The sequence below is a fragment of the Pipistrellus kuhlii genome, unplaced genomic scaffold (assembly GCF_014108245.1).
Source record: "Pipistrellus kuhlii isolate mPipKuh1 unplaced genomic scaffold, mPipKuh1.p scaffold_m20_p_1, whole genome shotgun sequence".
NCBI classification, from domain to species: Eukaryota; Metazoa; Chordata; class Mammalia; order Chiroptera; family Vespertilionidae; genus Pipistrellus; species Pipistrellus kuhlii.
Genome location: NW_023425404.1, coordinates 168,005,249 through 168,024,038, shown reverse-complemented (window position 1 = coordinate 168,024,038; position 18,790 = coordinate 168,005,249). Strand labels below are relative to the sequence as shown.

At 39.5% G+C, this 18,790-nt stretch overlaps 1 protein-coding gene across 3 annotated transcripts in view; it reads left to right on the top strand.

The window, feature by feature from the left end:
- Positions 1-3,752: 3,752 nt before the first annotated feature.
- Positions 3,753-18,790, top strand: part of CRACD (capping protein inhibiting regulator of actin dynamics) — a 154,086-nt gene continuing 139,048 nt past the window's right edge. For all 3 annotated transcript variants that reach the window (XM_045572378.1, XM_036415511.2, XM_036415501.2), the window contains exon 1: positions 3,753-3,875. The gene's annotated coding sequence lies outside the window, so the exon portion shown is untranslated. The remainder of the gene's footprint in view (positions 3,876-18,790) is intronic.

Below are 18,790 nucleotides of genomic sequence, written 5' to 3'. Positions count from 1 at the left end.
TATTTAAAGTAGAAGATCGGAGGCAACAGGTTGTTACTGAATATCAACAGGGAAGGAACATAAGAATACAATAATTTCTTTTTTTTAAAATTAAATATATTTTATTGATTTTGTACAGAGAGGAAGGGAGAGAGATAGAGAGCTAGAAACATCGATGAGAGAGAGTCATCGATCAGCTGCCTCTTGCACACCCCTTACTGGGGATATGCCCGCAACCAAGGTACATGACCTTGACTGGAATCGAACCTGGGTCCCTTTGGTCCCCAAGCTGACGCTCTATCCATTGAGCCAAACTGGTCTAGGCAGAATACAGTAATTTCTCTGTCAGGTTCTTTTATGTAGTGACACTGGCATGTACATTATTAGAGAAGGTGCTCAGTCTTTATTTACTCTACAGTGATACTCAGATCGCTAATAGACTCTTTATATGGACCATGCATTAAGAGATGAAAATAGATTTTAAAAATAAATTGAGCAATCCAGCCAGTATTTATTACTAGTAAGTTCCTGCCATTAGGTCAGAATTGTATATGACCCATCATCGTTACCATCAAAGCAGCTAACATTTATGGAGTACTTTCTCAGGTGTACTAGGCTCTTTACACGCATCATCTCCTTTAATTCTCACAAAAATCCCATTGCACAGATAAGGAAACTGAGGCCCAGAGATTATGTCATTTGCCCATGATCACACCAGCTCCCGAGTGGCAGAGCTAGAACTGCCCATTCTCTTGACAACTATTCTGGATAAAAGAAGCAAAAGGAACCTTTCTTGTGACTCCAAATCTGCTTTCCCCAATGCCTGCTGGATTCTGCTCACAGTTGTCCCACAGGCATCTCACACACAGTGTGTCTACAGTTAAACTTAGAGCTGCCCATCAGTATCTGCTCACTCGGTTTCAGAATTCGTTAAGGCATCGCTGCCTATTCCCTTTTCCAAAGCACAGTCATCCAAATGTTATTTTCCTTTCTCCCGCCGACCAGTAGCTGACCCATCTCTCACCCTTGGTTTACTGCTCCCAGTATATGTGAAATGTTCTGATTTTAGGATTTTGTGGTGAGATTAATTTAATAGGTCTTATGAAGATGAAACTAGTCAAAATGATCAGACTGCTTGGGTGTGAGGGAAAAGTTTGTACCGAATCAACCTTCACGGGTTATATATTTAATTCGGACATATAAGTCAGAATTCTGCCTTGGTTTCAAAGTAGTTGAGGTTTGGAGCTTACTGCTAGCTTCTTCTTTTTGCTCCAGTAGCACTTTGTATATTTCTGTCTCACTGGTCATGTTTTCATAACTATTTGCTTACATTTATCATTCTGTTGAACAGGATACTCTAGACCTATATGTCTTTAAGCCCAGTCACCACCAGCAAGCACAGTGCCAGATACAGAGCAAACATTTATTAATGTTTGGTTAGAGGAATGATGCATAATAATTTTAACATTGGGGGGGGGGGGCTGTTTGGTGGGATGTGGAGGAGATCAGTGGGGTGGGGTGGGGGGGGAAGAAGGACATGTGTAGCCGAAACCAGTTTGGCTCAGTGGATAGAGTGTCTGCCTGCGGACTGAGGGATCCCGGGTTCAATTCTGGTCAAGGGCATGTACCTTGGTTGTGGGCACGTCCCCAGTGGGAGTTGTGCAGGAGGCAGCTGATCAGTGTTTCTAACTATCTCTCTCCCTTCCTCTCTATAAAAAAATCAATAAATATATTTTAAAAAGGACATGTGTAATACATTCAACAATAAAGATAACATTTTAAAAATTAACCTCAACTAGGATAAGAATGCATAATTTAATTTTCTAAGATGTTACCAAATTGTTTTCTATTAATTAGCAGCTGACCAAATAATTTTAGAAAATCTTAAGCTTTTCTTTACATCAGTTCACACAATAAAAATTTCTAAATATTATGATTTACAATTTCTCTACTTAAAATCTTGAGTGGCTATTCATTGCCTATCAATCAAGTGACCTTTCAGCTCTGTTTATAAAGCTCCAGTGCATGGTTCTTACCTGAAGGATCTTGAATCTGTTGTGAAAATAAGTCAGATGGTATGCCATAGTAACTGGGAGAAAGTTTATAAATATTCGTCTATGAACCGTAATTCGTGCATTACTACCAGTAGTTAGTTTGGCTCTTGTTTCATACTTCCTTTGTGAAAGACAATTATCTATTTGACTTGAATTATTCTGACTTTTAAAAGACATGTTGCCTTATACATGTGATATCAGAGATTAGTATATTCTTGCATTTCACAGAACACAGTACCAGTCCACACAACTAGTTCTGATCCTTATCTTCAAGGTCAGGTTTTTAAATAGAACTATTAAGTGATTAACTTCAGAACAGAAGGGTATGACAGATAGTGGTGTATCTAGTGCAATGGTCGGCAAACTCATTACTCAACAGAGCCAAATATCAATAGTCCAACGTTTGAAATTCCTTTTGAGAGCCAAATTTTTTAAACTTAAGCTATATAGGTAGGTACATTGCTATTAACTTAATTAGGGTACTCCTAAGCTGGCCTTTGCTAAAAACTCAAGGGGCCAAAGAGCTTCATGTGGCTCCTGAGCTGCAGTTTGCCAACCACTGACCTAGTGTATTTAACCTGGGATCTGTCTTTTGTTAACACCCCCTCCTCTATACAACATAATTATTTTTGCTAGTAATAATTTATTATTAAGAACAGTCATGCCGAAACCGGTTTGGCTCAGTGGTAGAGCGTCGGTCTGCGGACTGAAAGGTCCTGGGTTCGATTCCGGTCAAGGGCATGTACCTTGGTTGCGGGCACATCCCCTGTAGGGGGTGTGCGGGAGGCAACTGGTTGATGTTTCTCTCTCATCGACGTTTCTAGCTCTCTATCCCTCTCTCCTCCTCTCTGTAAAAAATCAATAAAAAAAAAGAACAGTCATTACTTTCTATGTAATGCCTATTATTATAATACCAGTAAATAATCATTATTTGGTTAAAGAGTTATTATAGTCTTTAGTTTAAACAAAGTTATAAGCAATAGTAAATTTTTGTCTTAAATATATTGTTCATATTCAATAAAATATTTCCTGTATAAGATAAAATCTCCACTTACCAAAAATCTCACTCATTGAAATTCATACTGTTTTAAATTCAGATTATAAACTTAAAATGATCACATAAGTAACAGAAATGTAGTAACTGTAATTCTAGTTCTATTATAATCATTAGGCTATCATTTTTTATTTGGATCTGCTATTTGAGAATATGTAGCATGATGGGTTACATGAAGCCAGATATAACAATTCTGAACAATTACAAACTTATTCTGAAAATGAACCTGTGAGTCTGAACCCACTGCCACAGATGCATAAATAAATAGGCATTCTCCGACTAACTTCTATACAGAATACATATTTATTAGAGATACAGAATTTAAAAATGTGCTCATTTGAAGCTTACGTATAATTCAAACTGAACAGTGACAACAGTAATTGTTTAGAATTTAGAGCAATAAAAGGCATTTTAGGGGAGGACTATTCTATCTCACTGTTTTGAATTGGCAGTGCATGAAGACAATAAAAAGCAGACTGAGTTTAGACAGTGTAGCCATGCTAACATTGTCTGCTGACAGCATCCCCCATGGTCTGTACCTGGAGCAGATCCCTTCCACGGCCCTGCACGCGAGACCCCGCTGATCAGTCCTGAGTTATTGTTGTTTTGATTTCTCTTTCATGTTTCCCCTTTTGTAACCTGCACTGATAAGCATGCATTCTCTGCTTAGGTGGAGTCTGACCTCGGTCCTGGATTCAGCAGCCTCCCACCACCTTCTCCTCTGCCTGACCTTCATTTGCCATCCTCAGTGACGTCAGGGATTTCACTGACCCTTTGCTGTCAAAGAGGTAGGAGGTCCTTCTTCTTAACTAAGTTTTGGCTTTATTATGTTTCAAAATCTCAATAGTAGAAATGGTGATTGGTGAATCAACTTGATTTGCATTTTCCAGCCCTGCTTTTACTGGTATGACCTTAAACCCACCGATGAATAGCAGTGATGCATTGCCCGAGGACAAAATGTGTTTCCAAATAAATTGGTTCACTAAAGGGCACCAGGGGTGGCTTTTGTTATTCTGCATCTTGGTATCTTTTTTTTTTTTTTTTTAATCAATTAAGATGAAAGAACATAATATTTCCTCACACTGTTTATAAGCATAGAAGTGTCACAGCCAAATGCCTCATCCATTATAGTTTAGAAATTCTGGAATACATTAAAGTGATTTATAGCTATCAAAGCAAAGCAGTGTATTACTGGTATATGAGATTTTAATGGCAGGAGAGTAGAAATGACAGATTTCCTTTTGTATGAGCACCTGATGAACATTAATAACAGCTAACATTTATTGAATGCTTACTATGCGTGAGACACTCTTCTAAGTACTTCATGTGAGTTTGCAAAGGTAGGTACTCTTATTATTCCCATTATATACCGTGTTTCCCTGAAAATAAGACATCCTCAGAAAATAAGACCTACTTACAGGTTTCCTTCTGAGTGAAATATAAGGCATCCCCCGAAAATAAGGCCTATCTCCAGACTCTTGATATTGCAATAAACAAGCCATTCAAAGACAATTTGTGCATGGAAATTAATGACATTGAAAATAGAATGGAGAGAAATCAGCATGGAAACTTTGTGAAACCTAAACTGCAAGAAGTTGTGACTTGGGTGAAGAATTCATGGGAGAAAATCACTGACAGTTGTATTGCCAATGCACTGCTAGCAGGCTACCTTGACAAGAAGTACTCATTTAAAGACAGTGCTATTGCTAAACATGAGAGATTTGGTCCACTGATTCTGAAAGAAATGGAGTCACAAGAAATTCACCAGGAAATTCAGGAATTGGATTGTTATGATGATGTTCCAGAAGATGATGACATGATTGTCACTGAATAAATGAGGAAATTCTTGATACTGTAGGATTCACAGTTTGTCTGGTTTGTGTTGACAACTACCGTACTACCGTACCATACACAAGTAATAAATTTCCTTTATTTTCATTTAACAATAAATGTGTACTGTATTCTTCTTCATGGAAAAATAAGACATCCCCTGAAAATAAGACCTAGCGCATCTTTGGAACAAAAATTAATATAAGACACTGTCTTATTTTTGGGGAAACAGAATATATATATATATATATATATATATATATACACATATATATAATTGGATTGTTCGTCGTCCTATTGTTAAGTTGTGTAAGTTCTTCATATATTTTGGAAATTAACCCCTTATCGATGAATCATTGGCAAATACGTTCCCCCATTCAGTGGGTTGTCTTTTCATTTCATTGATGGTTTCTTTTGCTGTGCAGAAGCTTTTTAGTTTGATGTAGTCCCTTTTTTTCTCCCCCTGTATTTTCCTTGCCCTTGGAGATATATTGACAAAACTGTTGCTCTGAGATTTCACTGCCTATGTTTTCTTCTAGGATGTTTATGGTTTCGTGACTTACATTTAAGTCTTTTATCCATCCTGGGTTTATTCTTGAGCGCGATGTAAACTGGTGGTCTAGTTGCACGTTTTGGCATGTACCTGTCCAATTTTCCCCAAACCATTTATCCAAGAGACTGTTTTTTACTCCATTGTATGTTCTTGCTTTCTTTATTAAATATTAATTGACTGTAAAGTTCTGGGCTCTCTGTTCTGTTCCATTGATTTATATACCTGTTCTTGTGCCAGTAACGGACTGCGTTGATTACAGTGACTTTGTAGTTTAGGTCGATATCCGGTATGATGATCTCTCCCACTTTGTTCTTCTTTCTCAAGATTGTTGAGGCTTTTTGAAGTCTTTTTAGGCTCCATATAAATTATTGGAGTATTTGTTCTAGATCTGCGAATTGTGTCATTGATAGGAATTGTGTTGAATCTATAGATTTTTTTAAGCGTTCCACCTCTGTAGTGGAAAATGGTGTGCAAAAACCATGATCAGAACACTAGGTGTCCTGTCTGCTTCTTTCGGCACCAAATCTTGGGCTGAGAATGGAGGGAACAAGCCAGGTTCTTCATCACTCCTGAGATAACCCCTAGATCCCTTAGGATTGTCAGTGGTTGAATGAACTGTATTTCTAGTTTTTCTCTTGTTTAAGGATGAAAAACTGTAGGCTCTTTACTTCTCTCATTAACTTAAAATTTTACCTTTTCTTTTGTTCTCAAAGAATCATGGGGTGGTAGACTCTTTGTGGAGTTTGCAACTTTTTACTTAGACACTGTCTTAGCTAGTAGTTCTCTACCAATTTTGAGTCTCAGCCAATTTTGAAAATTTGATGAAAGTGGACTCTAATTCTGAAAAAAATGCTATGATACAAAAAAATTTTACATACAATTTTTTTTTTTTTTAGTTCTTGGACTTCTAAAGCCAAGTCTTTTATATGAAACCCTGCTTATATCTATATCTATATCTATATCTATATCTATATATCTATATCTATATCTATATATCTATATATAGATATAGATATAGATATAGATATATAGATATATTGTAGATATATAGATAAGACAACCTTGTTTCAACCTTGTCTTATCTACAATATATATCTATATCTATATCTATCTATCTATCTATATCTATCTATCTATCTATCTATCTATCTATCTATCTATAACAACCTAAGCGACTGTTATGACCAGTTGACCGTTATGATTGGCCAACCTAATGACCAGTCGCTATGATGTGCACTGACCACCAGGGAGATGCTCAAAGCAGGAGCTGCCCCCTGATGGTCAGAGCGCTCTCATGGCCAGCCTCACATGGCTGGCCAACCTCTCATGATCCCTCCCCATCGCTAGCCTGCCCTAACCGGCTCCAATCAGCCCTGATCGCCGGCCCCTATCACCGAGGAACCCCACCTGTGCACATGTTTGTGCACCAGGCCTCTAAATATATATAAGGAAGCTTGGGATTAGTGAAGGTTTAGGTACTTCCTTAAGGAACAAATTAGAACTAGGGGTTTGTTTTGTTTGTTTTTTATTCTCATGAAAAGAACTAGTTTACACCCACTTATATCTCACAATAGTCCCTGGAATGTAATGAGAAAAAGAATTTCAAATGAAAAGAATGGCCTTGTGCAAAGAGTAGGAGGTTTTTATTTTACAATAAGAACAAGAGTCTGTGGAATCAGGGCACCTGAGTTTTCCAGTGTAAAAATAATAGACTCCTTTGTTATTGAAATTATGTTTTCTAGAATTCCTTTTCTTGCTTTCCCCACCCTAATATTTAACATGAAAAATTCTGAGGCACAGGCCAAACATGATTATTTAGGAAATGAACAGATTATGGAACTTTTCTCTCTATGATCAAGAACTTTCCCTAAACAGTAGGTCCTTGGATTATGTCAGAGATCTGTTGCTACAGTGCAACATAATGCGATTTTCGCTTTATGTCAAAACCCACCTACATAAGCACCTACGTCACTCACATGGAGCACATACACAGCAGTAACAAAGTGAAGCAGTTAAAAAAATTTTTTTTAAAGAAAGATAACAATTCCTGACCTTTACTTGTGGTAAATACAGTAAATAATAAAAAACATAAAGCACATATGTACATATGTCAAAATGATGGAAACTTTTTTTTAAAAAAATATAAATAAATGGGAGATGGTGACGTAACCATGAAATGATATAGGTTGAATCCAACATAACCCGAGGACTGCCTGCATTACAGCAGCTGTTACTTTGGGGTCTCATAAGATAGATATTTTGGGGGTGGGTATGGCTGACTTTATGAGACGCTGCCATCAGTCATCAGGAGTCTTCTGTTAGCATGTGTCATTGCCTATGAGCCACATGCAGTTCTTTGGGACTAATGCTTGATTCTCTGCAGAAACTGTGGTTCAGCACCCCATGACCTTCAGTCTGGAAAGCCTCATTAAATCTCCGCCTTGCTCCAGAGAGCCAGGCCTGCTCCAAGGCAGCACAGCTCCGAGCCCTCTGTAGGCTTTGTTTGCACAAAGGGGTGCTTCTATTACATTGTCCTTGGACCACAATGGGTGGAAGAGGGAAATGTTACCGTTTTCTCTCTAGTGTTTTCTTGTTGTGAAGGGGATAGTACAGGGAGGCACTGGAATTTGAGCAAACTTAGATGGGAGTTGTCACTGTGTCCCACGGTATCAATAGTTACTGGGGAGGAAGGGATTCCAGTAGTGGAGGGAAGGGAGGGGAGGGAGGGAGGGAGGGGGAATGTGTGTGTAAGAAGTGGGTGGTAATGGTGTGGAGAGGGCTGAATGTTAAATAATACTGGGAAAATACAGCCACTTAAAATGTGGCAAACCAGGGAGTGATTTCAACCCAAACCTGCGTGACTGAGAGTCTATAAAATAACGTGATTTTAACTTACTGCTTTTCCAAGCATTACCTACAGACCTCTGAGAACGCTGATTGCAGGGTTTTATCATGATGAAACAGTTCCTGCTTTTCTCTCCTGTGTGTAAAAGAATCCTTCATCACTGCTGACTCTGGAATTCTTTAGTCTGGTGCCCGGTCTTGTCGTTAATTGATTTGCTGGGCAGATCCCTCACTCCACCACTGGAAATGCTCTTTTGACAAGAATGTTTGGATCATTTTCTGCTGCTTCAAAATGCAGCCAAACTGGCAAAGCAATTAGGAAAAGTGTTTTAATTTTGCTTTTTTATGAATGAGATGAATAAAAAATAATAGTTCAAGTAAGACACAAATAAAAATACTTCTTGTTCTTGAAACTGCCACATAAAATTGTCTCTTGTGCCGAAACCGGTTTGGCTCAGTGGTAGAGTGTCGGTCTGCGGACTGAAAGGTCCCAGGTTCGATTCCGGTCAAGGGCATGTACCTTGGTTGCAGGCACATCCCCAGTGAGGGGTGTGCAGGAGGCAGCTGATCGATGATTCTCTCTCATCGATGTTTCTAACTCTCTATCCCTCTCTCTTCCTCTCTGTAAAAAAATCAATAAAATATATTAAAAAAAAAAACTTTGTATGAACTGACTCTTTGCTGTAGGAGCTTAGATATTTAGGTGGGGAAGGGGCGGAAGGGAAGGGGGGAGTGTGGAGAATAGGCAGATTTGCTATGACTAGGTTTTCAGGCTTGTGAGAGGAACTCTCCATACACTGTTTCCTTCTGCCTGGGCATGCTGCACCGTTGAGCTGCTGCCACCAGGTGGTTGCTGGTGCCTAGGCTTGGCTACACAGGCCAGACTGGAAGGTAACTCAGTGATGGACCAGTTTAACAAGCATTTATTGAACTCACTGGGACTCAGGCACTGTGGTAGGCCCTGGGGAGGCAAAGATCTTATTCAGAGATGAATGAGAGAGGATCCCTGCCTGTGAGAGGCAGACATGGACCCAGTAAACTGAGAGAATGATGCACACAGTGTCACAGAAGGACAAAGAAAACACATGACTGACTTTTATGCTGTGGAAGATGTCCTGCAGGGACCTTCCATCTGAGCTGCACCTTGAGGGGTGACTAGGAATTAAGTTGAAGTGAGGATGTCTTGCACATAACTGATTCCAAGACTCATGTCAGTTGTGTGTTTTTTTCTGTAAAAATGTAAAATAAAACAACTCCAGATTTCCGGTTGCTAAAAATAATCACTAATAGAATACATGTAGCAAAATTATTTAGAGCAAGATTTAAAAGAACAGAAATGTCTTAATCTATTTAATTAACTTTTGGCTAACCTCCCATTGGTAACAACCAATTTTATTCTGACCTTGGTTTAAAACCACCTTAAAATTACAGATAAAAAAAATACTGAGCTCAAGATGCAACGGGTCCTCCTTCCTTAACTTTTTATGTATATTTTATTTGCTATCTATGTATCTAATCTGTCTACATTTTAGCACAGAATTAAGGACTTTCAGGTAGCTTGGAAAAAAAACAACAACAAAAAACAAACAAACAAAAACCCCGAATAGCCACAGCAATCCTGAGAAAGAAGAGTAAAGTAGGAGGAATCTCAATACCAGACTTCAAACTGTATTACAAAGCCACCGTTCTCAAAACAGCCTGGTACTGGCACAAAAACAGACATATAGATCAATGGAATTGAATCGAGAACCCAGATATCAACCCAAATCACTATGCTCAATTAATATTTGACAAAGGAGGCACGAATATATTGTACAATGGAGTCAAGACAGTCTCTTCAATAAATGGTGTTGGGAAAATTGGACAGATACATGCAAAAGAATGAAACTAGATCACCAACTTACACCATACACAAAAATAAACTCAAAATGGATACAGGACTTAAACATCAGACGGGAAACCATAAAAATACTAGAAGCATCCACAGGCAACAAAATCTCAGACATATGCCAAAAGAACTTCTTCACTGATACTGCCCCTAGGGCAATGGAAGCTAAAGAGAAAATAAACAAATGGGACTACATCAAAATAAAAAGCTTTTTTACTGCAAAAGAAACCATCAACAAAACAACAAGAAAGCCCACTGTGTGGGAGAACATATTTGCAAATGTTACCACTGATAAAGGTTTAATCTCCAACATCTACAAACAGCTTATACAACTAAATAAAAGGAAGATGAATAATCCAATTAAAAAATGGGCAATGGACCTAAATAGAATATTTTCAAAAGAAGACAGAAGGAAGGCCAAAAGGCACATGAAAACATGCTCAAAGTCACTAATTATCCGAGAGATGCAAATCAAAACAACAATGAGGTACCATCTCACACCTGTCAGAATGGCCAACATCAACAAATCAACAAACGACAAGTGTTGGCCAGGTTGCGGAGAAAAAGGAACCCTCGTGCACTGCTGGTGGGGATGCAGACTGGTGCAACCACTGTGGAGAACAGTGTGGAGTTTCCTCAAAAAACTGAAAATGGAACTCCCATTTGACCCAGTAATCCCACTCCTAGGAATATATCCCAAGAAACTAGAAACACCCATCAGAAAGGGTAAATGCACCCCTATGTTCATAGCAGCACAATCTACAATAGCTAGAATCTGGAAACAGCCTAGGTGCCCGTCAGCAGATGATTGGATCCAAAAACTATGGTACATCTACACAATGGAATACTATGCTGCCATAAAAAAGAAGGAATTCTCATCATTTGCAGCAACCTGGATAGAACTAGAGAACATCATGCTGAGTGAAATAAGCCAGTCAATGAAAGAGAAATACCATATGGCCTCACTCATTTATGGATATTAAAGAACATTATAAACTGACAAACCAAAAGATAGATATAAAGACAGTAAAGCAACAAGCAGACTGTAAAATTACAGTGGGGAGAGTAGGGAGATCTGGGGGAGATAAGAGATCAACCGAAGGACTTGTATACATGCATATAAGTACAACCAATGGACACAAAACTCTGGGGAGGGAGGGTATATGGGGGGGGCAATGTTAAAATATGTACACAGATAATAATTTAATTTAAAAAAATAATAGGGTATTTGTGTAGCTCACTGGGATCAACTTGAGGGAACTTGGATCATTTCAACTGGAGTTTACAGTTAATAATTATCCCTATTTGCTTTATATAATATTCTTATAAAATAAAAACAAAAAACTATGATACTATAGATTATGAGAAGAAAAAGACAGTATTGGGGCAGATTTAAACATTGAATTTGTATAAAATTTTCTGATAATAAGTCTGTGATTTTTCTAATGAAAAACTGGACACAAGGAAAGAAAATAATGGTGCACTTTATAAGCACTGCATTGTAAAGTGGAAAATGCAGTATCTTAAATAAAATTGTATTTCAATTGGCACCATAAGAAAAACTAGAGCTTATTTCTCTGAGTTTAAAATGTTTAAATTTTATGTTTAAAATGTCTGTACATAGCCCTAGTGAGTTTGGCTCAGTGGATAGATCAGGTTTGATTCTGGTTAAGGGCACGTACCTTGGTTGCAGGCTCTATCAGGGGACCCAGTCGGGGCACGTGTAGAAGGCAACCAATGGATGTATCTTTGTTTTAATTTTTTAAATTTATTTTATTTTTTACAGAGAGGAAGGGAGGGATAGAGTTAGAAACATCGACGAGAGAGAAACATCGCTCAGCTGCCTCCTGCACACTCCCCACTGGGGATGTGCCCCCGGCCGAGGAACGTGCCCTTGACTGTAATCGAACCTGGGACCTTTCCAGTCGCAAGCCAACACTCTATCCACTGAGCCAAACCGGTTTCAGCTGGATGTATCTTTTTTTCTGTTTCTCCCCCTTCCTTCCACTTTTTCTCTAAAAATCAGTGAAACAATGGGGGAATTAAAGGGACATTTGTAATATTCTCAACAATAAAGAATTATTTTTAAAATAAAATAAAATAAATATAAATGGAAAAATATTCCCATGTGAGGATTAACATGAAAATAAAATAAAATGTCTACACATAAAAAAAAAAGACTGCATTCTAGTTGTTAGTACTCAGTGACTGCACAGTTATTTTCTGTTTCTTCGCCTGAGACAAAATTGGTTGCCTGCCAACTTAACTTGTATTCTACCCGTGAGGCTCCCTTGGAACTCAATCTAATTTCTCAGTGCACCTCGTTCTTGAAAGGGTGTGTCACCTCTTTGCTTAAAACCATTGTTTCCTTGTTGCTTTTAGGAATGAAGTTCAGACTTCTTAATGTGGCCACACCTGACCCCACTCATCCTGAAGACTTGTCTCTCACATGCTTCTCCACTCCAGATCCCAAACAGTGAATCTTTTTTCGTTCACACTTTTGAATGTCGCATGCTGTCTCTCATCTCCAGGATTTGCTGTTCTTACTCTCCTCCTTTCTCTACCCTTTGCTGGCAAAGTGCTCATCCTTTAGGCCCCCGTTTAGACTCAGGCTTTTCTTTTAAAGGAACTAAAGCCTAGTCAGGTCCTTAAAATTCCTTTCAGTCTCAGTCCCAGCCCCTCTAGTCATTATTACATGTCAGGGCTACTCAGAAAGCTCCCTACTTGGCGTCTCTGCTGCTACGCTTGCCCCTCTGCACAATCCATTCTGCACATATTCGCAAGAATCATCTCAAAATAAAATTCAAATAGTGTCACTTTTATTTCAGACCCTTCTGTGGCTTAGTATATAACTCAACTCAGATGATTGGGCACCTGACCACTTCACAACTATTCAATACAAATGCTCCTCTTACCTGGCTACATGGTCAGCTACGAGGTGGGCATCCAGGTAATCCAGAATGTATGTTATGTATTTTAAAGAATCTTACTACAATAAAAACATAAGCTAAAAATGTCTTACAGAAAATGTTCAGACTTTTGAGGCACGTTTCCTCTTGAGAAACACCAACTCAAACATGCTCTGGAAAGCCTTCTTTGGCACCTCTGTCCTGCCATACCCCGCCATACTGTGGCATGAACCTCTTTTCTGTGCATCTTTCCTTAGGACTTTTCATTTGTCAGGTAATTATCTTTAAGCTCCTCGAGGAGTCCTAGATGATTGTAGTTAATAAACTGGCTATGCATTTTAAAATATACTAGAAGCCTTGTGCATGAGATTCGTGCACTCAGGGGAGTCCCTCAGCCTGGTCTGCACCCTCTCGCAGTCCAAGAGTCCACGGGGATGTCCAACTGACACTCAGACATCCTTTGCACTGCAGAGGAGGCAAGAGAGTCTCCTGCCACTGCTGCTGCCAGCTCAGGGCTTCTGGCTGAGCAGCACTCCCCTTGTGAGACCACACTGACCACCAAGGGGCAGCTCCTGCATTGAGCACCTGCCCCCTAGTGGTTAGTGCATGCCATAGCGACTGGTCGTTCCATCGTTCGGTCTATTTGCAGATTATATTATAAAGGATTTTTATTATAAAGGATTAGCCTTTTATTATAAAGGATTCTTAAAATTTTAAAAAACAATAGTAGTTATCTACATTTGGAACACAGCAGTATCTTTGTGTGAAGCATAATCTATATGGTATTCAGACCATGCTTGGTGCTCCTATGAATGTATTGGGATCCTTGAAACAGCTTCGTGTTTCCTACAAGTTGGGAACTACTGCACTGGAGGACTAGCTTAGCCATGGACAGTCTGTATAGGCCTGTCAGCCGGGGGACCGGGTTTGCAGGTATAGTCGTTGACATCTTCCTCCAGAGAAGTTGCAGTAAAATAATCATCGTATGGTCATAATAAATGTTCCATCAGATGTGTATCCACTGGGGTATGTCCCTTTCTGGACTTTTAGTTCTTGCAGCAAAGCTGGACCCACTCAGAAGCCTCTCAGGAGTGTCTTAATCAGGTTTGAATTTGCCACCCAGATCATTTAGTGGATTGCTATACCTACTCTGAGGAGGATCAGATTCAACGTGTTCTCACTGTGATGTATTCTCATTGCAACTCTTGGATGTTCTCCTTTCCTGAGCATCCCTATTCATGTCTATCAATTTAACTGCTATGTGTTTGTGTTTTTCTTCAAGGCTCACCATGACACATCCTTCTTACCCTTCTTCTCTGTTCTGATTGGCCAAACCATAAACTCTCACACTTCCTTATATTCTACTTCACATTGTTCAATAAGGCTTCAGTATAAATCAAACATACTATAGGCTATACTATATCTCTATAAATCACACATACCATAGCTATACTATTTCAGGATAAATCAAACATACTGTTGGCTTCTAGAGGACAGACACTTTCTTCCCAAAGGATCCAGCATAAGACTGGACAACCAATAGTCACACAATAGTTGCATACACTTTTGTTTAATAGGCACTTTCTTGGACTTTATTTTCTCCCTTCCCTTTCTAATCAATTAGCTAATCTAAATTTGATTAGGTTTGCTCTAGTGCTACTGAGTTATTGAAAAAAAAGTCAAGGGGCCGCTCTGAGGCCAAGATGCACCAGTTGCCATTGGCCCCGGATAGCAGAGCGCTCGGATATCTGACCTTTTTTACAATAGAAAACAACATAGCAAAAAACCGTTAGAGGTCACATTGCCCTTGGAGCTTGCACTCTTCCGCTGAGTCACTATTTCAGAACTAACAGGTTGGCTGGATTCTGTGCCCAAGATTTCCTTATGTCTGCAATGTGAAAAACCTATTCATTAGAAAGTGATCGTTTAGAAACAAGGGCAATCAGTGATAATGCAAATTGGATTTTACCCTTTGTATTGACTACGCCAAATAGCTTAGTAATGTATAGGTACAAAAACTCCAAAGGACATTGTGTTGTGTGGGTAAAGGAATGATTGTCATCATTGTACCGTTACCTTCAGAAAGAAGTACGTATTTGTTGTTGGTGATGCTTTGCTTTTCATTATTCTGGAAGTAAATAGGACGGCACTTTGACTTTAGATTCATCTTCCACATCTTATCCTCTTCTATCAATTAATAAATGGATCAATCAACACACATTTTATAACTGTGTAAAAGAATATGGACAATTCAATAAATATCTACAGAGCATTAATCTGTGTCAAGCCCTGTGCCCATGGAAGAGATACAACAATTAATGAGAATTGACTGCCTGCCTCGTTGAATTTACAGTCTGCCCAAAGCCAAACAGTAAACAAGTAATTGCACAGGTGATCCAAATTAAATGTCTTTAAAAGTTAAATGGAATTAATACTAAGGTAGGCATGGCACAGCCAGCCTCTTCTCTTAAAAAGCTTATAATTGAAATGTCGAAAAAAGATATATATACAACGAACCAGAATGCCCAGCAGAGTAAAATATTGTAGAAAGGGCACAAAAATAGTACTGGGGGACAAAGACCAGGAAATGATTCATCAGGACCCTGAGAATTATGAAAGACTCCCATGGATAAAAAGTCAGCCTAGAATGGTAGGCATTCTGATGGTCACCTTAAGAAAAGAAAGGCATTCTGGATGTGCGTGATATTACTGTATTTTTCGGACCACAAGACGCACTTTTTCCCCCCCCAGAAGTGGGGGGAAAAAGTCCCTGCGTCTTATGGTCCAAATATAGCCTACACCTATACTTTAAAAAAAAAGTTTTTTTTACTTGCCCGGCTCTGTGTGGTCTCTGTGTGCTTGCCCGGCTCTAAAATGGTTCTAAATGCTGCTGTTTACTTTACAGGGTTGATTACATGTGTTTATGACTGTGATGTTGGGTTTTAATGCACATAAAATATTTTAGGACACTATTTGTTTCAGAATCTTTTTTTCTTCATTTCCCTTCTCTAAAAACTGGTGCGTCTTATGGTCCGGAGCGTCTTATGGTCCGAAAAATTCGGTAATTACACGTCTCATCCACTCCTGTGGATGGCGGGATATTACCAGCTCTACTGCGGAGCAAGCTGGACTGAGGGATGAGGCTTGGACCCCAGGCCAGAATAAGGCCTACAGCATTCCTCCCTTCTCCTCAAGCCCACGTGACTGCTCCCTCCGAGGCAGCTGGGAAAGGCAGCTGCCTTCTAGCGTAGGATGTGGTCTGCGGACGGGCCAGCAGCTCCCGGTGAGAGGAACTAGCCAGGAGCTGGGAGTGCCTGGGCCCTGGCCTCCCCAGTCAGATTGCTGTTTGTTGAGAAGAGGAAATAGGAATACTTAAGAGTGAAAGCTTCCTCATTACTTCCCCAAGAGAGCAGAACAATGGGCAGAAGTCCCCATGGTATAGGCCCGTGGTCGGCAAACTGCGGCTCGTGAGCCACATGCGGCTCTTTGGCCCCTTGAGTGTGGCTCTTCCACAAAGTACCACGGCCTGGGCCAGTCTATTTTGAAGAAGTGGCGTTAGAAGAAGTTTAAGTTTAAAAAATTTGTCTCTCAAATGAAATTTCAATCGTTGTACTGTTGATATTTGGCTCTGTTGACTATAATGAGTTTGCCGACCACTGGTATAGGCCATGCTGAAAATTTGGGGTGGGGGGTGGGGTGGGGTGGGGAGTGGAGAATGGAAGAAAGCTCCATACACAGACAGTTTAAATGATAAATTGCATGATTCAATCTGAGGATTGTTCAGAGATCAGAGGTCAGGGAGAAGGATGTCAGCAGGTCCTAGAGTGGACGGGGAAGGCTGGCTGCCTTGGAGAGGGGAGAACTTGAGCTGTGTCTGCAATTCAGATGGGAAGAACAGATGCACCCTGGTTTTTCTGTTCTGATTCGCATGTAAACAAGCTGAGTTATATGTTTTTTGTGGTTTTTTTTGCTAAAGGCCATGTGGCAGCTCAGGCAGTTTCTTGGAGCATTGTGTTACTTGGCAAAGAAACACAGATTGACTTAGAGAGCTCCTAAGCGATTCCAGGGAAGGGGTACCCAGGCAGCATAAAAAGGAGCACGGAAATGTCCATTGCTTACTGCCCTCCCTCCACCCTCCACATTCGTGTTGCTCCACATATCTGCTCTCCTGTTTCCTGAGCCCTTCACTTCCACCTACTTCTCTGGTAAAGGAAAATAGGTGCTTTATTTTAAAATATATTTCAGGGATGGCTGCCAACACTATGAAGACAGACTTCCCGAACTCCTTTGAAAGGTTGGGAATGAAGAAATGTGAGATTGTACGTTAAAGAAACAGTGAACGTTTGAATGCTCGGAGTATTTTTTTTTTTTTTTTTTAGCAGTTTAGTTGAGTACACGGCACATAGTTAAAGTGTGCAGTTTTATGAGATTTAACATATGCATAACCTGAAAGTTACCTCTACCCAGGGCTTTAGCAGCATCTTCAAAATTCTGATATATCATGTTTTCATTTTTATTCCATTTTATTCCAGAACATTTTCTAATTTCCCTGTTGACGTCATCTTTGCCTCAGGGTTACTTAGAAGGGTTTGTTTTTGTTTTTTTACTTTTTAGATATTCCAGACATCTTTCTCCTATGGACATCTAATTTCACTGTTGTCGGAGAGCATACTTTGTATGTTTCCAGTCCTTTTAAATCTCTTTGGCCTGGTTGCTGTGGTCACTTGAGAAGACTATGTTGTATTCTTCCATCGCTGGGTTGAGTGTCCTACAAATGCCAGTTAGACTAGTTGGTGGCTGGTGCTGTAGGTCTTCTGTGTCCTTATTGATTTTCTTTCTGCTCATTCTGTTCATTACTGAGAGAAGTATTTAAAATCTCTGATTCTAATTGTCAAATCCATCTATTTCTCCTTTCACTTTTCTCAGTTTTTGCTTCATTTTTTTTTTAATTCTGTTTTTAAATACTTAAGTATTTATCATTATGAAATGGCCCTCTTCAGTTCTGGTAATATTTATTGCTCTGAATTCTACTTTGTCTGATATTAGCAAACCCAGTCTAGCTTTCTTTCGGTTAGTGTTATAATGGTTTGTATTTTCCCACTCGTTTACTTTTAGCCTATCTTTGTGTTTTTATTTGAAATTGGTTTCTTTTCTTTTTTTCTATAACATGACAATCTCTCCTTTTTCATTTGGAATTAAATTGATTACGGATATGGTTGAGTTTAAAGCTACCATCTGCTTTTTTAAATTATTTATTCCTTGTCATTTCCCCCCCCCTCCCCCTTTGAGGGCAGAAATAAGTGTTTTTTAGATTTTAATTATTTCCACTATTGACTTATTAGTTATATTTTTGTGGTTGCTTTAGAATACAGTATATTTAACTATCATTCTCCATATCCAAGTGACATTGTACCACCTCACATATGCTATTAGATTCTTATTATAGTACTAGAGGTCCAGTGCACGGATTCACGCACCAGTGGAGTCCCTCGGCCTGGCCTAAGGGGTTTGGGCCAAAACTGCTCTCTGACATCCCCCGAGGGGTCCCAGATTGCGAGAGGTCAGTTCTCAGGTGACGCACCCCAGAATCGGGCTCCCTCCTCTCTGGTTCTGGGTGTATCACCTGAGAACCACAGCTACGAAGTTACTACATCTCGGCAGCTCCTGCGTTAAGCATCT